The sequence below is a fragment of the Anthonomus grandis genome, chromosome 9 (genome assembly GCF_022605725.1).
Source record: "Anthonomus grandis grandis chromosome 9, icAntGran1.3, whole genome shotgun sequence".
Lineage (NCBI taxonomy): Eukaryota > Metazoa > Arthropoda > Insecta > Coleoptera > Curculionidae > Anthonomus > Anthonomus grandis.
Genome location: NC_065554.1, coordinates 25,913,854 through 25,929,706, shown reverse-complemented (window position 1 = coordinate 25,929,706; position 15,853 = coordinate 25,913,854). Strand labels below are relative to the sequence as shown.

Here is a 15,853-nt window from a genome sequence, read left to right as displayed (position 1 = left end):
ATTTGGAAAGCATTCCTCAATTCTCAGTTGAGGTATTTCCAGAGTTCAATGTTCACTGTTTAACGGCCTGATAGTAATTCCTGACAGTTGGATCTAACCCTTTTTACGTCATCTATGAAAGTGGTTGATAGTTGCCGCGAAATTCAAAAATTATTAGATTTTAGCTGACTGATGAAATCATTTTAAAGAATGTCAAACTTTAAAAAAAATAGATTCAAGTTGAGTTGATGAGTTTAATTAAATCTAACCTATTTTTCAGGTCATCTGTCAAAACTTTATCTGACATATGACATTTGGAGGGAAATTCAAATGTCTACTTAAACTAAACTGTTAAACACAACAGTGACTTGACCTTTTTCTTACGTCGTTTGATAGTTGGTGCGAAATTCAAAAATCAATGGTTGAACTGTGACTGAATTTTAAGGTTAAAGGTGAAATTTTGATGGTAAATATTAACAACAACTTATTATGTCTAAACTAGTAAAAAAAAGTGCAAATTGGTTTTGCTCCCACACAACAGCAAAATCATTTTTAACCTTGAACCTCGCCGATACACGTAATGGTTAATAGCGGAATATTTCATCATAATATATGTTTTCACAAACATACTCGTTCGATTTGCCAATTTAAATAAAAAAAGAGGAATTATAGGAAATTACGAATAATAAATAATATGTTTAAATATTGGTGATTGAGCTTTATTTATACTTATATTTTATCAGTTGCATAACTTTTTTTGAAATTTGGAATAAAAGCGCTCTAGCTCAAATAAATAAATCAATAATTAGGAAATTATTAAATATATAAAAATATGCAGGGCGGCTTAGTAAGATGGACCATCTGAATTTAACCAAAATTGATATTTTGATGTGTCAAGTGTTGCCAATTCTACAAAAAACTGGCAACTGTGTTAAAAGTCCTTAAAACATAGAGAGTACTACTTTTTTAAGAAACCAACTTTTAAAGTAAAATTCGCAACATTTGCTCCAGTTATTTAACATTATTTATAAGAATTCGTAATAAATTAGATATTGAGGTACTCGTAAAGAGATTTGGTTGGTATTTAGGCATTCTGCCCATGAGTTCAGCACCTAAAAAAATCACCTTTTTTTTAACCGTTAATGAAGAATTTACTGGATTAGATAGTGAGTGTCCAGATCAAAAAATATATTTAAGTAAGTAATTTATGTTATTGTACACATTTTGAAGTATTTATACGTATTTTCATTAAAGTTTTAGTAAATTGGGTATATCTTAAAGTGTTTTTTTATTTTAGACTTTACTCTAGACAATACGTAGTATTTAATCCCCCAACCTGTATAGGTATTGTGCTGTATCACGTGCAAGTATTTTTTTACACATTTTAGACCTTTTCTAATTACTTTGGCATTTTTCTAAAATTGAGTAACATTTTTTTACAATTTTTAAAAAAAATAATTAGACTTACCTGATCCTACTTTTAAAAAAAGGCGTGGTCCTCGATGCCGAACATGACGTCTCAAAGCGGTTTACTCATTTACCATTTTGTGCACCTGAACATAATAAAAGAAAACACCAATTAAACTCTAATTAAAAAAAAATTACATAAGGTCCCTCTATAAATGATAAAAATTGATTAATTTAATCATAGAGTCCCAAAGGTTTTTTTAATTAAATTAAGCCTATGGTGGGCTCAAACAATTAACCGCCCACACAAAACAAGGTACGCATATACGACAAATTTCATTTTAATTTATTTAAATATATGGGATTCATTTAGGCACCTTTATGTAGAGTAATGGAAAAATGTGTGGAAGCTTTTTTTAAGCTTTTTTAAAAAAGAAATGTGTGCATTTTGTGCAATTTAATTCATGAAGCCATTGTTTATTTTGAAGTTATTTTTCACCTAATTTTGTACATAATTATGAACAGCATCAACATGTATAGATCTCGTTTTTCACATTTTTTATTTTATTTAAAATTCTTCATTACAAAGGTTCAACAATGAATGTAGCATGCGTCAATTTCAAGCCTTACCTAAATGTATACACTAAAGTCAATAATAATTAAAAGTTAAATAGAGACATACATATACTAACAATACTTATTAAAACGAACTTACAAAAGAAGACTTAAAGACTAAAACACTATAGACTAGGGACTAAACTTGCACAGATTTTCCATTTTTTAGGTTCAAACAGTAATAGTCATTATGACAGTATATATAAAGGATTATCTAAAAGGAGTTGCTTTATTTTTTATTTGAACTGGTTTATACCGTCAATTGTTTTTATGCAGTTTGGTAATTTATTAAACGCTTTAGACGCTACGAAAATCGCACTCTTTTCAAATAGAGCCGTATTATGGTGCAAAATGTTGAGATCTTGGTGATATCTTGTAGGCATACCCATATTAAAGTCTGCGTTCCTTGTAAAGTATATTTTTGCAAAAACCAAAAGTTTATAGAAATAAAACGAGTATACTGTCTTTATACGGTGTTTTTTAAACAAAGGTGCAGCATGATCTAAAAACCCAGCTCCATCTAGCGTTCTGATCATGCGTTTTTGTAGGACAAGTAAACGCTCTAGCTCAGAAGAAGCCCCCCAGTTGATGATACCATAAGAAAGTCGACTTTGAACGTGGGCATGAATAAAGAGTCGAACAACATCCGTGCTTACTATACGTGTTAGGTTACTTACAACAAAGCACAACGTTGCTAAGCTTTTCGCTATGTGATCGATGGGGGTGTCCCAAGTTAGCCTGCTATTGAAACCTAGTATCTATGTATCTATGTAAACCTAGAAATTTAGTGAAGTTTTCATTTTTTATTGATTGGCTATTAGTTTTTACGAGGGCACTTTGAGGGTTTTTAATAGTCGAACTGTTATTTTTAAAGTGCATAACAATAGACTTCTCGGCGTTTAATAGTAAATCATTTTGCTTGCACCAGTTTGAGAAGTTCATAGAAGCATCGGTGTATGTCTGGTTGCGGACTATGATTAAGGTGTCATCGGCAAATTGACAAATATGCGAATCCTGATTATTTATGTTATCAGAAAGATCGTTACAAAATATAAGAAAAAGAAGTGGGGACAGAATTCCCCCCTGGGGAACTCCAGATTTAACATTAAGTGTTGAGGACTTAAAAGGATGGTTTTCCATTTCATTTAGGTTTTTAGTGATTTCAACGTATTGTTTTCTATCAGAAATATAAGAAATTAGCCAGTCTAAAGGTGGCCCATAAATGCCGTAGGCATCCAGCTTTTCTTTTAGTATTTCTCCATCAATTACATCGAACGCTTTGCTTAAGTCGTAGAAAATTCCAAAGGTTTCCAGACCCGGGCCTAGATTTTTATTTATGTAGGTGAGTGCTTCGAAAAGGGCCGTTTCTGTAGACTTATTTTGAAAAAAACCATGCTGACTTGGTGAAAAGAGTTTGTTAAATTCAAAGAATTTGACTAATCTGTCATAGAAAAGCCTTTCAAAAATCTTCGAAAACACGGAGAGATTGGAGATAGGCCGGTAGTTAGCTATGATGCTCCGATCCCCTTTTTTGTGTACGGGGATTATTTTGTTAATTTTTAATTTTGTTGGAAAAATACCTTCACTAAAAAAGGTGTTTATTATATTTTCGAGAGGTGCAATAATTAAGTTGGCAACATAGTTGAGTATAAAGCATTGGATTTTGTCGCTACCAGCTGAGAGGCATCAGGCATCCTGCATAATTTTAATATAATGAATAATAATATATTTCATCAATAACAATCCTAGAAATATTTTGATTTTCGGAATTGTAAAAGCGGCATCAATACTGAGCCTATAAATAGTCAAATCAATTCTGAAAGGATTAAAATATTTTGAACTTATATTATTTGCCCAGATATTAACAGTTAGTTTTTAGTATAATGAATAATTTTTTTAAGTGGTTTTCGGTGTTTTAAAAATATAATCAATAGTTAGATAGTAGGAATTGAAATTCTCTAAATATCAATTAAACCAATTTTACTAAATTTTGAAAATGAGTTCAATACTGAGCCTAGAAATATCATCATTCTTGAAAGTCCAATCAATTCTGTTAGGTTTGAAAATTATTGAATTTTAGTGTAATCAATAATGTTAAAGCCTTGAAAAATAGTTTTCTTACCCTAAAAATATCTGAGATCTTAGAGACATTAATGGAAAGTAAATTTAGCCATATTTCAGGTAGTTGAAATATTTCATTTCTTTTTTAGGATTTTAGGTCATTACTTATCTTTCCAAGGATATAATTTTTTAAATCCTTCATGTATTTTATCTTATTCGAGGGTTTTGTGTAATTGGTTATGAAGATTTTTTTTAACAAAATTCTAGTCTTATCAATAATTTTAGAACTTCAGATCCTCAAAAATCAATTCTGTTACCCTCAAAATATCTGAAATCTTAGAGACTTTATGACAAGTCCATTTTGGCCATATAATTGTTCACGTGCTCCAGGTACTTGAAATAATTGATTTGTTTCCAGGTATTTAGGTCATTGCTTATTTTTCCAACTATAAGATTCTAATAACTTTTTAAGTTTTCCAGGTGTTTTATCTTATTCCAGAGTCACTACGTCTTATGAGAATTAGAAATATTTTTCATACTATCCAATGATTTAAAATATGTTTTTCGGAAAAGGAAGGAAAGCAGAGCCTTATCTGGTTCTTTTATTACAGTTTAATTGGTGTTTTCTTATGTCAAAGTGTACAAAATGTAAATCGTTTATTCCAGGCTTCTAAATCACTGCTTATGTCTAGTATTGAAATAATTTTCCAACGTCTGGAAGACTAAAAAGTCATTTTAAAAATCTGGACCAAAAACACAAAAGGTACTACCTAAACTTGTTCTTGTAAGATACCAACGCAGTTTGTATTTTTTTTATATTTGTTTCTCTTTTGTAACTTTCTGTAACGTATTTTGAATCTCTTTCAAAAATTCGAAATAATTCTGTATATTTTTAAGCTATTTAAAATAATTTTTAGCCTTATTCCAGGCGTTTGGGTCAATGTTTATGTCCAATATTTCCCCACCTGAAGCACATTAAAAATTACCATAAAAACCTGGACTAAAATCAGAGAAAGTAATTGTGTCCAAATGCCTGAAAATATTTTTTTTTATTATGAAATCTTAATTTTTTGATGAAATATGTCAATTATTTTCTAATTCCTGGAAGAAAAATCTGGAAGATAAAAAGATATGAGCAAATTTTATACCTGTATCATGTGAAATAAAAAAAATATTTGTAACCGCTTGGAGAAAAAACTACTTTAAACATCTGGATGTAACTTAAAATAGTGAGGCAAGTCACTCTAATAGTCTGGAAAATGTTGTAAATTAATGTTAAGGTCTAAAAAGCCCCCAACAACCTAAAATCATAATTAATTTTTTTCGGAATTCTAACTAATTCCCTATATCTTTCAGGTATTTAAAATGATTATTAGGTTTATTCCAGGCTGGTCATTGTTTATGTCTAATATTGACCAACAAGCAACAACTAAAGAATAATATAAATGCCTGGACTAAAATCGAAAAAGATAAATCATTGTCTGGAACATGACTCATTAATGTTCCAGACAATAACAATAAATTTAAATGTTGGTAAAAGCCTGCATTACAATGAGAAAAAAATTATTTCAAAGACCAAAATATTTGTAAGTGCCATAGTTGTAATAATAATAAACGATAAGCTGCCAGGCAGTCTTGGACGCGAATCGGTACTTTGCCAAATACTACATTTCCACCACACAATACACGATATAAATTCAACTTAACATAAAGCAAATTATTATTTTGTGAAATTCATATACTACGAAATAAAGAATCTAACCTATTTCTTCAAGCAGTAAAATGTTCTCTAGTGATCGCAATTGCGATAAAGCAGGATTTATTGGCCGGCGAGAATTCTAGTGAAAAAATCTCGCCAATAAATCTGATAATTGTCAGTCCGGTTTACCTTCTATGGGTATGTTAAGATACTGTTCATGTATGCGGGGAATTTTTTAATTTTCTTTTAAATGATTGGGCAACAAACTAATTGGATCTTCTTCAAACCTCTCTTTATTTCGTTCAATAGTATGTATTTAGAAAAAAATTGAGAGTAATAAATATAACGAGTATATAATCGCTCACAGTATTATATAGGGACATAACATAAACCAGTAGGTAATAGCTATTAACAATCTCTTTATAAACATATTAACTGCAACGGCTCATGTTCAGCATATCTTATTTCTGACACATTGGCCGTTTAATGGTAGACCACACAGCACAAAGAGCTCTTTCATACCACAAAGTTGCAAAAAATGCAATTTATCCGCAAATAACTTATAATATTGTATACAATGTATTTGGTGGTTGTGGCGTTATATATGGCACCTGAGAAGCATTAAATTTGGTTTTTTGAATATGTTGATGTCTTTATTTAGGCAGTGGCGGATCCTATATGAGATCATATTAAAAATAAACTTTTTTTTTATAAGATTTTTTGTAAGAAGAAATGACTGCACGATCTAGGTATAATGGATAATATTTGAGGTTAGATAAAAAGAAGTTATAAATTTGTTTGCATAAAAATTAAACTGGGTTCTCTTTAACACATAAATTATACTCTATTTCAGAAGTGTGTAGAGCAATAAAACCTCATTAGGCATGCAAAAGTGGTACCTGGTGATCCACCAATATTTTATGCCACTACCTTAGTTGGGTATTAGTTTCAATGTAAAATTCTTTCTTTTCGTTGATTGCAGGTAGTGCCACCCGGTTTTGGGTCAATTTATGAGTTTTGCCCATTGTTACCCACTGATAAACATTGAAAACGGTTCGCCAAAGGCGTGCAACTGGGACTTGTTTTTTACCTTATAATTAATGTACTTAAATGCTATTTTATTTTAGAAAGTTACTTTTGTTTAAATGGAATAATATATTTTTTTCACAAATTTATTGAACATAATATGTAGAGTAAAACAGTTGAAAATGTCACTTTTGGATCTGGCACTTTTTGAACAGTGTATAACAATTTTAAATTATAATAGATTGTAGTCTTCTTCGTTATCTGACGAACTGTCATCACCTCTTGACATTATAATTAAAGGATCGACTGTCTGATCGATGAGGTTGTCAAGATCCCACATTTTGTCCTCTTGCTTAATTACATGCTGGACTATAAACTTCAAAATTCATTAGAATGTTAAAAACAATTCGAAGTTAAATTGCAAATGCTTAAACAAAGAATATATAATTTTTTATTCATTATAATATAGACCCTTAAGTTTCACCTACCTAAGGTAAATGCTATGAAAATTCCTTGCGAAAAAAATACACTCAACAGCAAACAGGCTGATTAGATTACGCTACGTTATCATATCTCATTTCCCAGTAATGATATCATTTACTTATATCGTACATCCTACATGATATTTGTGTTTGCTAAAAAATCAGTCAGTGTTGAAACCTTAAGGTCTGGTGTCGTCTGTATATCTCGGAAAATACATGGAATTTGAGTTTTGAACAATATTTTAGAGAATATGTAAAAAAATGGACTAATATTAGTGAAAATGCCCTGTGGAAGTGCAATTTAGATCCGCGATTTTTTTGGATATTAATATTTGCTTTGTAAGTAACTATTTAATAAGTAAGATCCTAAACGCGTTTTGCTTCCCTAGTTTTTTTATTATTCTTTAATAGAATGAGCTATTGAAATTAATTTAGACATTTAGTCATTAAATTAAAATGTTATATCTTTCCCCACTGTTTTACTATTGAAAACTTGTTGAATTAAAAATTATCTGTGATTATTATACGACAAAAAGTATATTATTCTTCATATATCTTTAATGTAATTTTTTTTATATTGCGTCCTCTAATTAGCAGTCAATTAAGAAACATAAAAGGTTTTTCCAGCAATGTTGTCAAATTGAAGATTTTTCAGAAATAACCGATGTCTTATCTATTATATAAAAATTAAATTTTTGATTACAGCTTCTTTTTTTTTATCAAATGAACTTTGTAAAAAATCAAAAAAAGTAATTGATTTTTACCAATTTAATAATTAAGATTTTTACTCTCTAATTCATCAATATAAAGGTCTTAAATTAATCCTATTTAATTAACAATATAAATGTAAAATTTAAAAAATTTGATGGGCAATATTAAGAGAAAAATTAATTCCAAACTATTCAGCAATTACTGGTAAATTCAAATTTAAAAATTCTTTATTAATCATTAAATATAAAATTCTGGTTTTAAGTAAAAAACTGATTTTTGTTGCTTGCAGAATATAATATTGAAAAGCCAATATCCAGAAAAACTAAATTTTCCTAAAAAAGCAAAATTAATTATATACATTGACACAAAAAATTATTTTAAAAATATGTTAGAATGGCATGAATTATTAAATTAAAAATCTATAAAAAAAACTCAAGGTGACCTTTTATTCCTGAAAGGAAAAAAAAATGTCAAATGCCTGGAATATGCCAGGTCTTAGTCAGGCGCTTTCTATATAATAAAAAAATGTCTGAAAAATATTGGAAACACAAAAAAAAAGATGTTTAGGGATACCTATAAGAAACGATAAATTAATTTAAATAACTAAAAAAAAAATATTGTCAAATGCCTCGAATAAAATGAAAAATTACACATAAAAAGTAGTTCCAAAAGCTTTTTACAAATGATTTCAAATTCCTTGAAAATAAAGTGAAATATTTCCAATAGTTTTTATTAAAAATAACTTTAGAAACCTGAAAGAAATGTACTTTTTCGAAAAAGTACCTTCAATAAAATAGAAAATAATTTGAAAAATATGGAATGTAAGTGGGAAATCACGTGAAAAAGTCCAGGGACCCAATAACTAAAATTAAAAATAATATGAAAAGCCTGGAATAGACATGCTTCTAAGGTAAAAAAATCGTTAAATGAATAAAGCAAGATACAAAAAAACCGATAATTTAATAATGATAATATTCCGCCACAATATAAAAGTGATGAAGATATACTGACAATAAGCCTTCCATTGGTGCCACCTGGATTACCCGAGCTGCATCCTGGAAAACTGGATGAAGGACGACTAAAAATGTTTATCGTAGGTTTGGTTTGATTTAGTGTCAAAAGAATTTAATAGAAATACAGGCTCATAAAGGAACCTGAATTTCCAGTAAAATAGTAAAAAAAAACAAGTGTATATATCCAAAAAAATCTTTACTAGTATTTTCAGTAGAAGTTTATTTACATAAAATATTTCTTTGCTGATTGATGAGAATGGTGAAGAAACCCTAGTGAGAGAATGCCCAAGCGAATCAGCTGCAAACAAGACTTGTAATATCATCGGCAAAGCATGTGTTTTTGTCCTTGTAAGATCATTAATGTGCCTGGAAAAAGTATAGGTCAAGGTCAAAGATATACGAAGATTAACAATAATCTTCCCTAGAAACCCTCGAATATTGCTTCCTACTTTCGAGATATGATCTACCAGTGTAATTTTTTCAGAAGCATTCCACTTCCAAGACAAAACCACAGAACACTGTGGTTTTGTCTTTTGTGAAACGAAACTGGGATGCTCTGGAAATAATTTTACTTATAGACGTTATTTTTTTTTAATTATTGAAAGTAATTATCTTAAATGTGGAAAAAAACGTGGATGAGTGTAAATATTCGCAAAAAATCGGATGAAAACTTTCCAAAACTGGGCAGTTATTATCATAAATCAATGGCACATTTTGGGTTTCACATGGAAAAACTTGTAAGTAAGGTTCCTATTGTTCAATAAACATTAAAAAAATGAACTAATTAGTGTATTTTATCATGCATTAATAATTATTATTAAAGAAAAAAAATATTTTTCATTTGCTATGGAAATACAAGGCTTGTCGTATCTGCAACCCAACCAAACATATTAAGAGAATTGATTTCGAAGTCCAAGTATTGAGTTTCAATAAAATTGAATTTAAATTTTCAAGTTTACGTCATAAATATAAAGGCAAACTGAAATTATATGCCAAGTCAAAGTCAAAAGTTTATAGAAAATCAAATTTGCTGTACAATTTACAAAGAATTCCTAAATTTTCTGTAAATTGTAAATTTCTGCAACATCGGTGATAGGTCAAGAAATTCTGTAAAAGAATAATTAGCAGATCTCAATAAAACTTTTTTAATGCCAATATCAAATTTTCGTCTATTCAAGTTGCGAATCCTTAAAGGCAATAATTTACACGTGAGCTTTCCATAGTAGAAATTGATAGAAGATAGAAGAGAGATTGATAGAATATCATATGACAAATGATGTTCTATCAATCAATGCCAACAACGTCATATCTGTCAATTTTGCCTAGCAAGATGACATACGATTCCTATCTGCCTCATACAAGCTTCATACTTCTTTATATTGTATTTATTAACTACTATTTATTCAAATTTAAAAGTCGCGCCAATATTGACAGAACTGTTGATGATTCGCCAACCTGCCACGCATCTCCCGAGATGTTGCGACCTGTAGTTTGGTTAAAATCTGCTTTATGAAAATACATAGAATAACCATTATTGAAAAAATTATTATTATCTAGCTGCCCTGGTTCTGTAAGAACCATAATATCACAAGAATTAAAACTTTTAATTTAACTCACTAATATTTTTTCTCATGTCTTCCAGACATTTGAAGTATTCCTTTAATTCCTTTTGTTTTATTCAAAGCTTCTGGAGCAACTTTCTATGGCTTCCAAGCGTTTAAAATAATGTTTGTATACTTTGCCAGGAATGTGAACTAAATTTTATGACTAATTTTTGATGTTTTTCAGGCTTCTGCAGTAATTATTTATTGTTTTTTTATTAAATAATTTCTTACGTAGATATAGTAGAATTCCTTAAGATTTTTATAATTTTTAAATTACTTATTATTTACTTACTTAATTTTTTATTTTATTCCAAGCAGCTTATGTATTTTATGTAATTTTTCTACTACTAGAAGTAATTTATCTAGGGCTCTAGAGACATTGTACAGGTATTAAAAAAAAATTGTTTGAAGATCATCAAAAATATTGAACGAAAATTTTCTAAAAAAATATGACGTGAAATAAAACTGGACAATGCTTCAAATGATTGAGAAAATTAAATATTATTATCGATACTTCGTTATTAAAAAATGATTCTAAAGTAGTGGTAAATGTAAAATATATTCCAGAAAAAATATTTCACTTCCTGATTAAAATTCCCTAATAAAGTCTGAAAGACCCCATTAGTATCCTCGGTTTTTGTTTCAATTTTGGTTCTAAAATCTTCACACAATTATCTCAATAACAGGTAATGCTACCTAGCAAAATATTCATTTGTCCAAAAGTGCTTTTATGACTACTTGACTTATAATTGTGTAATTGTCACTTCTGTCATCAATGTCAACCTCAATCTATTTTAGTAGGCAATGTTAATACCTAATAGTAATTTTCAACTTAAATAGTCTAAATGCATCTAAACATTTTAAGGTAAAATATAGAGTTCATATTTCTTAGGACCTGGCTAAGGCATCTAGTATACTCGCGTACATCTACAGGAACGTGTTAAAATAAAATCTAAACATATAAATCCGCAGCTGTGCACTGTATGTATATACTGACTGCGACTTAGGCTATAAAAGGTACATGCGTGTTTACGTGATTATTTTCATCTCGGAACTCGGTACATTGAGCAAACGAAATCGGTCTGGTGTCGGTTAGAGTCAGACGTTGGTGATTGTTTTTTCATAGTGAAGTGTGGAAGGAAATTTTGTTGATGTAACGGTTGAAAATGGGGTGGAAATGTGGTGTTTAGTGACAGGTTTTGTGACCTTTGAGGTAAAAGTTATTTTTTCTCAAAGGTTCTTAAAAAATTCTCAAAGGGAAATTTCAATGTATTCAGTTTTATTAAAAAAACAGGGTCGAAAATAAGTGCCCTCAATATACTCTATTATAAGAATAAGAAAAATCAAAAGATGTCCTTAAATGTTTCTATACAGGAAAATATATACAATGAATATTTATTTTTATAAAAAAAAATATTTTTCTAAAAAAACACATATACAGTATCGAGTTTTTTGCTAAATAGATAATTCATACAAAATCTTTAACTAATTTTGAGTTTTTCTATAAAGAAAATTTGCCAATGTACATACCCCTAAAAAAATAATTTAAAAGACACATTCCATACCTAAGCTTCCCTTTTATAGCTACGATTTTCGAACTAATTCAACTGAAAATGCCTAAAAAAACAGATATTAAATATTATTTCCAATACTTTTAATTCATAAAAACAAGTTTCATAATTACGTTCAAATTCAAGTTTCTTCATTGACTACTTAGTTAGTCTTCTGAAAAATCAGTGTTTTTCGTCCACATTATCCAATCTAATAATGCTGTTTTTATACTAAATATTTATATATAAAATTATATCAAATTTAAATAAATAGTGTTATTAAATTAAATATTGAATATATATTTTCTGCAAAAACATTGTTTTTCATGAACACAACCCTTACCCCCCCACCCACCCCAAACTTTTGCTCAGTAAGAAATTCGTTTGAAAAATCGCCGCTTTTCGTCCATAATATCCTATCTTATAGCACTGTTTTTGTATTAAATATTTATAAATATACATATTTATTAATATATCAAATTTAAATAAACAAACTATGTTATTAGATTAGAGATTAACGATGAAACCAGCTGTTATTCATGCGCGTTATTTTGGAAAACAATGATTTTTAAAAACAATTTCTTACTGATAAGTTGTATGGGGTGGGTGGGGGGTTAAGAGTAGGGTTAAAGAAAAACGTTTCTTTTGCAGAAAATGCCTGAGAAAAAAACGCTTTTTAAGAAAATTATAGATGACAAAAAATCTATAGTTTTTGTATCTCTCACATAACCTTAAGGTTTTCAAGTAAAATTTCAAGAAAACTAACTTACAATGTCTTGGTGAAAAGTAACTGGATGACTACGAAAGTCTGGAAAATTACAATAAGTTCAATTAATCATCTAAATAGGTCATTTATTTCAGGCACATCAATTTTTTTTCCATTATTTTAGCGAAATTTTTCTGCCTGTTTAAAATATGATTATAAGACACTAAAGTAAAATGTCTGTTTATATATACCACGAGTTAGAAATAATGTTCTTATTTAAAAAATAAAAAAACTTTTTTATGTCTGGAACATATAAAAAACACTTAAATTGTCTGAATCGTAATTTTGTAATGAATGGAAGATGTCTGGACTTTAAGCCTGAAATTTATAAAAAGTTACTTCCGATACTTGGAAAAATAAACCATGATTCTAATTAGTTTCTGACTCCATTTCCTAACACATAATAAAAAATAAAACTAAATTATTTAAAAACATTATATTAAATATCTGACATTGAAATACCTCAAAATAAAGAATGCTTAAACAGTATAAACAATGTGTTTTAAAATGCCTGGAAGAAAAGGTGTGAAACAAGTAGTGTCTAAAAAATAGTGCTTGGAAGAAAAATAAAAATTGTTTCTTAAAGCCTGGATTTTTTTGTACTTTTTTAAACGTAATAATATTTTTATTTCATATTAATTTAAAAGAAACACACACACAAGAGAATCAAAGAAATGCTGAAGAAAAAAATATGGAAATTCAAAAAAATATTTTAATTCAAAAAAAGAAGAGCCGAATCAAACTTACTCGATCCAGAAAAATTAAGGAGCTTAACACAAAAGAATCAAAAAGAATTTTTCTAAAAAGCACTGTTTTTCCTGAAAACAAAAAAAAAACTAAAATCCTCATTCAGTTTTAAGTAAATTTGATTTTTGTCTTTTGTTCGTACCATGCGAGGGCTTCAAGTAAAAAAATAAAAAACATGTGTATTCTACAAAAAAATTATTCTCAAATCCAAGCTCTTTCCACTTAGCTTAACGTGAAACCAAGATGACTCATTAGCATTTCCAAGTTCTTTGGTCTCTGATAACTCTTGGTGATGCTCTAGAAATCCTTTATGATCCTTACGTGAACTTCTGATTCCCGTTTGCGCCTCCAATGGACAGAAGTCATGCATACTGAGTCGTTTTTTGAAAGTGAACTCTGAGTTTCCTAGATTCACGATAATCAGCTCATGTTAAAATTTCCTTGGAGAAGTTGAGATATTCTGCAAGAAAATTTATCATTTTATTAAGAGGAGAATGAATTAAGCTTTCAACAGACGTGCATCCAATGTGGCTCCAAGTTCTTTGGCTTCTGATAACTCTTGGTAAGTTACCAGAAATGCATTAAGATTTTCAAGAAAAACTTTAACCCTGTTAGTACTGTTAATCGAGGAAATCCCTTCATTAATCAGTCGTTTATCGAGAGCGAACTTTAAAATTCCTTAATTGCCCCTCAGAATCTCTTTCATGACCACGAATATTAGCTCCAATTAGAATCTCCTTGGAGAAGTTTTAAAATTTTGTAAGAAAGTTCTTCATTTAATTCCAAAAAGAATAAGCTAAGCTTAAGCTCTTTAGACCTAGTCCAAGACGTAAGTTGCTTCATAGATTTGAACTGAATGAACTTTATTATCTTAGTTCAGTTGCTGCTGTCTAAATTGACAGTTTTCTGTCTAGGGTAATTTGGATCCCATTTGATGTTGTTCAAGGCTCATACCTTACACCATTTCTTTTCAATGAATGTTTTACTTGCTGCAGTTATCTACTTTTTACAGATAATTGGAAGCTAATTTGTGGTATTAAATCATTCCAGGACTACGAAAAATATTTTACATAAAAATCCTTAAACGCCTGGACTATGCCGGTCAGATAAAAGAGAATATTATTGACGCCATAACAAATTCCTGGAATAAATGCGAAAATGACTACAGCAGCCAAGAGAATATGGCAAATTTTGATGATTGCTGAAGGGCATAGTTCCAGAAATTCCAACTGTCTTAGATTCAGAGAAAAAATCTTTTAAATGGTTAAGTAGTGTTACATTTAAAAAACAAAAGTGCTTGTCTCACTAAGCTTACATTTATTTGCCTTCAAGAGAATGAAGAGTACTTAGAAGGCTATATAAAGGCTATTAAAGCACTTACGTATCATACCATTCATTTTCTGTGAGAGGAGTACTAAAGTACACAACTCCGGGAATTCCACATTTAAGTTCATATACACTGGCCCTCCAGAAATTCATCAGCATCCTAATGTGAACTTCTGATTCATGTCAGTACCTCAGAACCTATCTATGCTCTACAGCTTGCTCAAAAATATGAAATCCATGGCTTTGCCTTTATCAACTCCCATTGACCTCTGAGTGCTTTTAGTGAAATTCCACTCATGAGACTTATGTAAGAAGTTTCGCATTTTGATCCTGAAAGTACTTAATCTTATTTATTGATTTAGGCTTATAATTTCGCTGGCTATAGTAAAATTATACTAATAATCATTCGGATATTCAACCGTTATTGCTTTGGTTGAATTTATCGCTGAATCCATCGTGTGAGTTTCTGTGTCAATAATATGAACCTTCGAAACGCATTCTTTTATTCCTTCATAAAAAGACTCCATATAAATTCCCCAAAAAGTTATTTTGTTTATTTTTCCTGGTTCTTTGGCCCGACGATTTTCCACGAAAACGAACGCCAGATGGCAACTCAATCAAATTCCTTGCAACCGGGGGTTAAAAATAAACTTTTGTTCCAATGTTTGGATTAGGGTTTCCAGGTATCGATGTCTTTTATCCTCTACAACCGATACATTCAGATCCATTCATAATTTAAATTGTAAGCTTTAACCTTAAAACTAGATAAACAAACGAGTATATTCAGCAGTCTAAATTGTTGACCTTACATGTCATAGGATAATTAGTAATTAAGAAGTAAATACGTATACTGTTCGCTTTTAGAAT

General features: G+C 29.6%; 1 protein-coding gene across 3 annotated transcripts in view; it reads left to right on the top strand.

Moving 5' to 3' along the window:
* Positions 1–15,853, top strand: part of LOC126740726 (uncharacterized) — a 32,845-nt gene that overhangs the window by 10,132 nt on the left and 6,860 nt on the right. Inside the window, exon 1 of one of the 3 annotated variants that reach the window (XM_050446873.1) lies at positions 7,414–7,608. The exons of 1 other annotated variant lie outside the window; for it this stretch is intronic. The gene's annotated coding sequence lies outside the window, so the exon portion shown is untranslated. Of the gene's footprint in view, positions 1–7,413; positions 7,609–11,662; positions 11,811–15,853 lie in introns of those variants that run through there. One more of the 3 variants, XM_050446875.1, reaches the window with a different exon arrangement.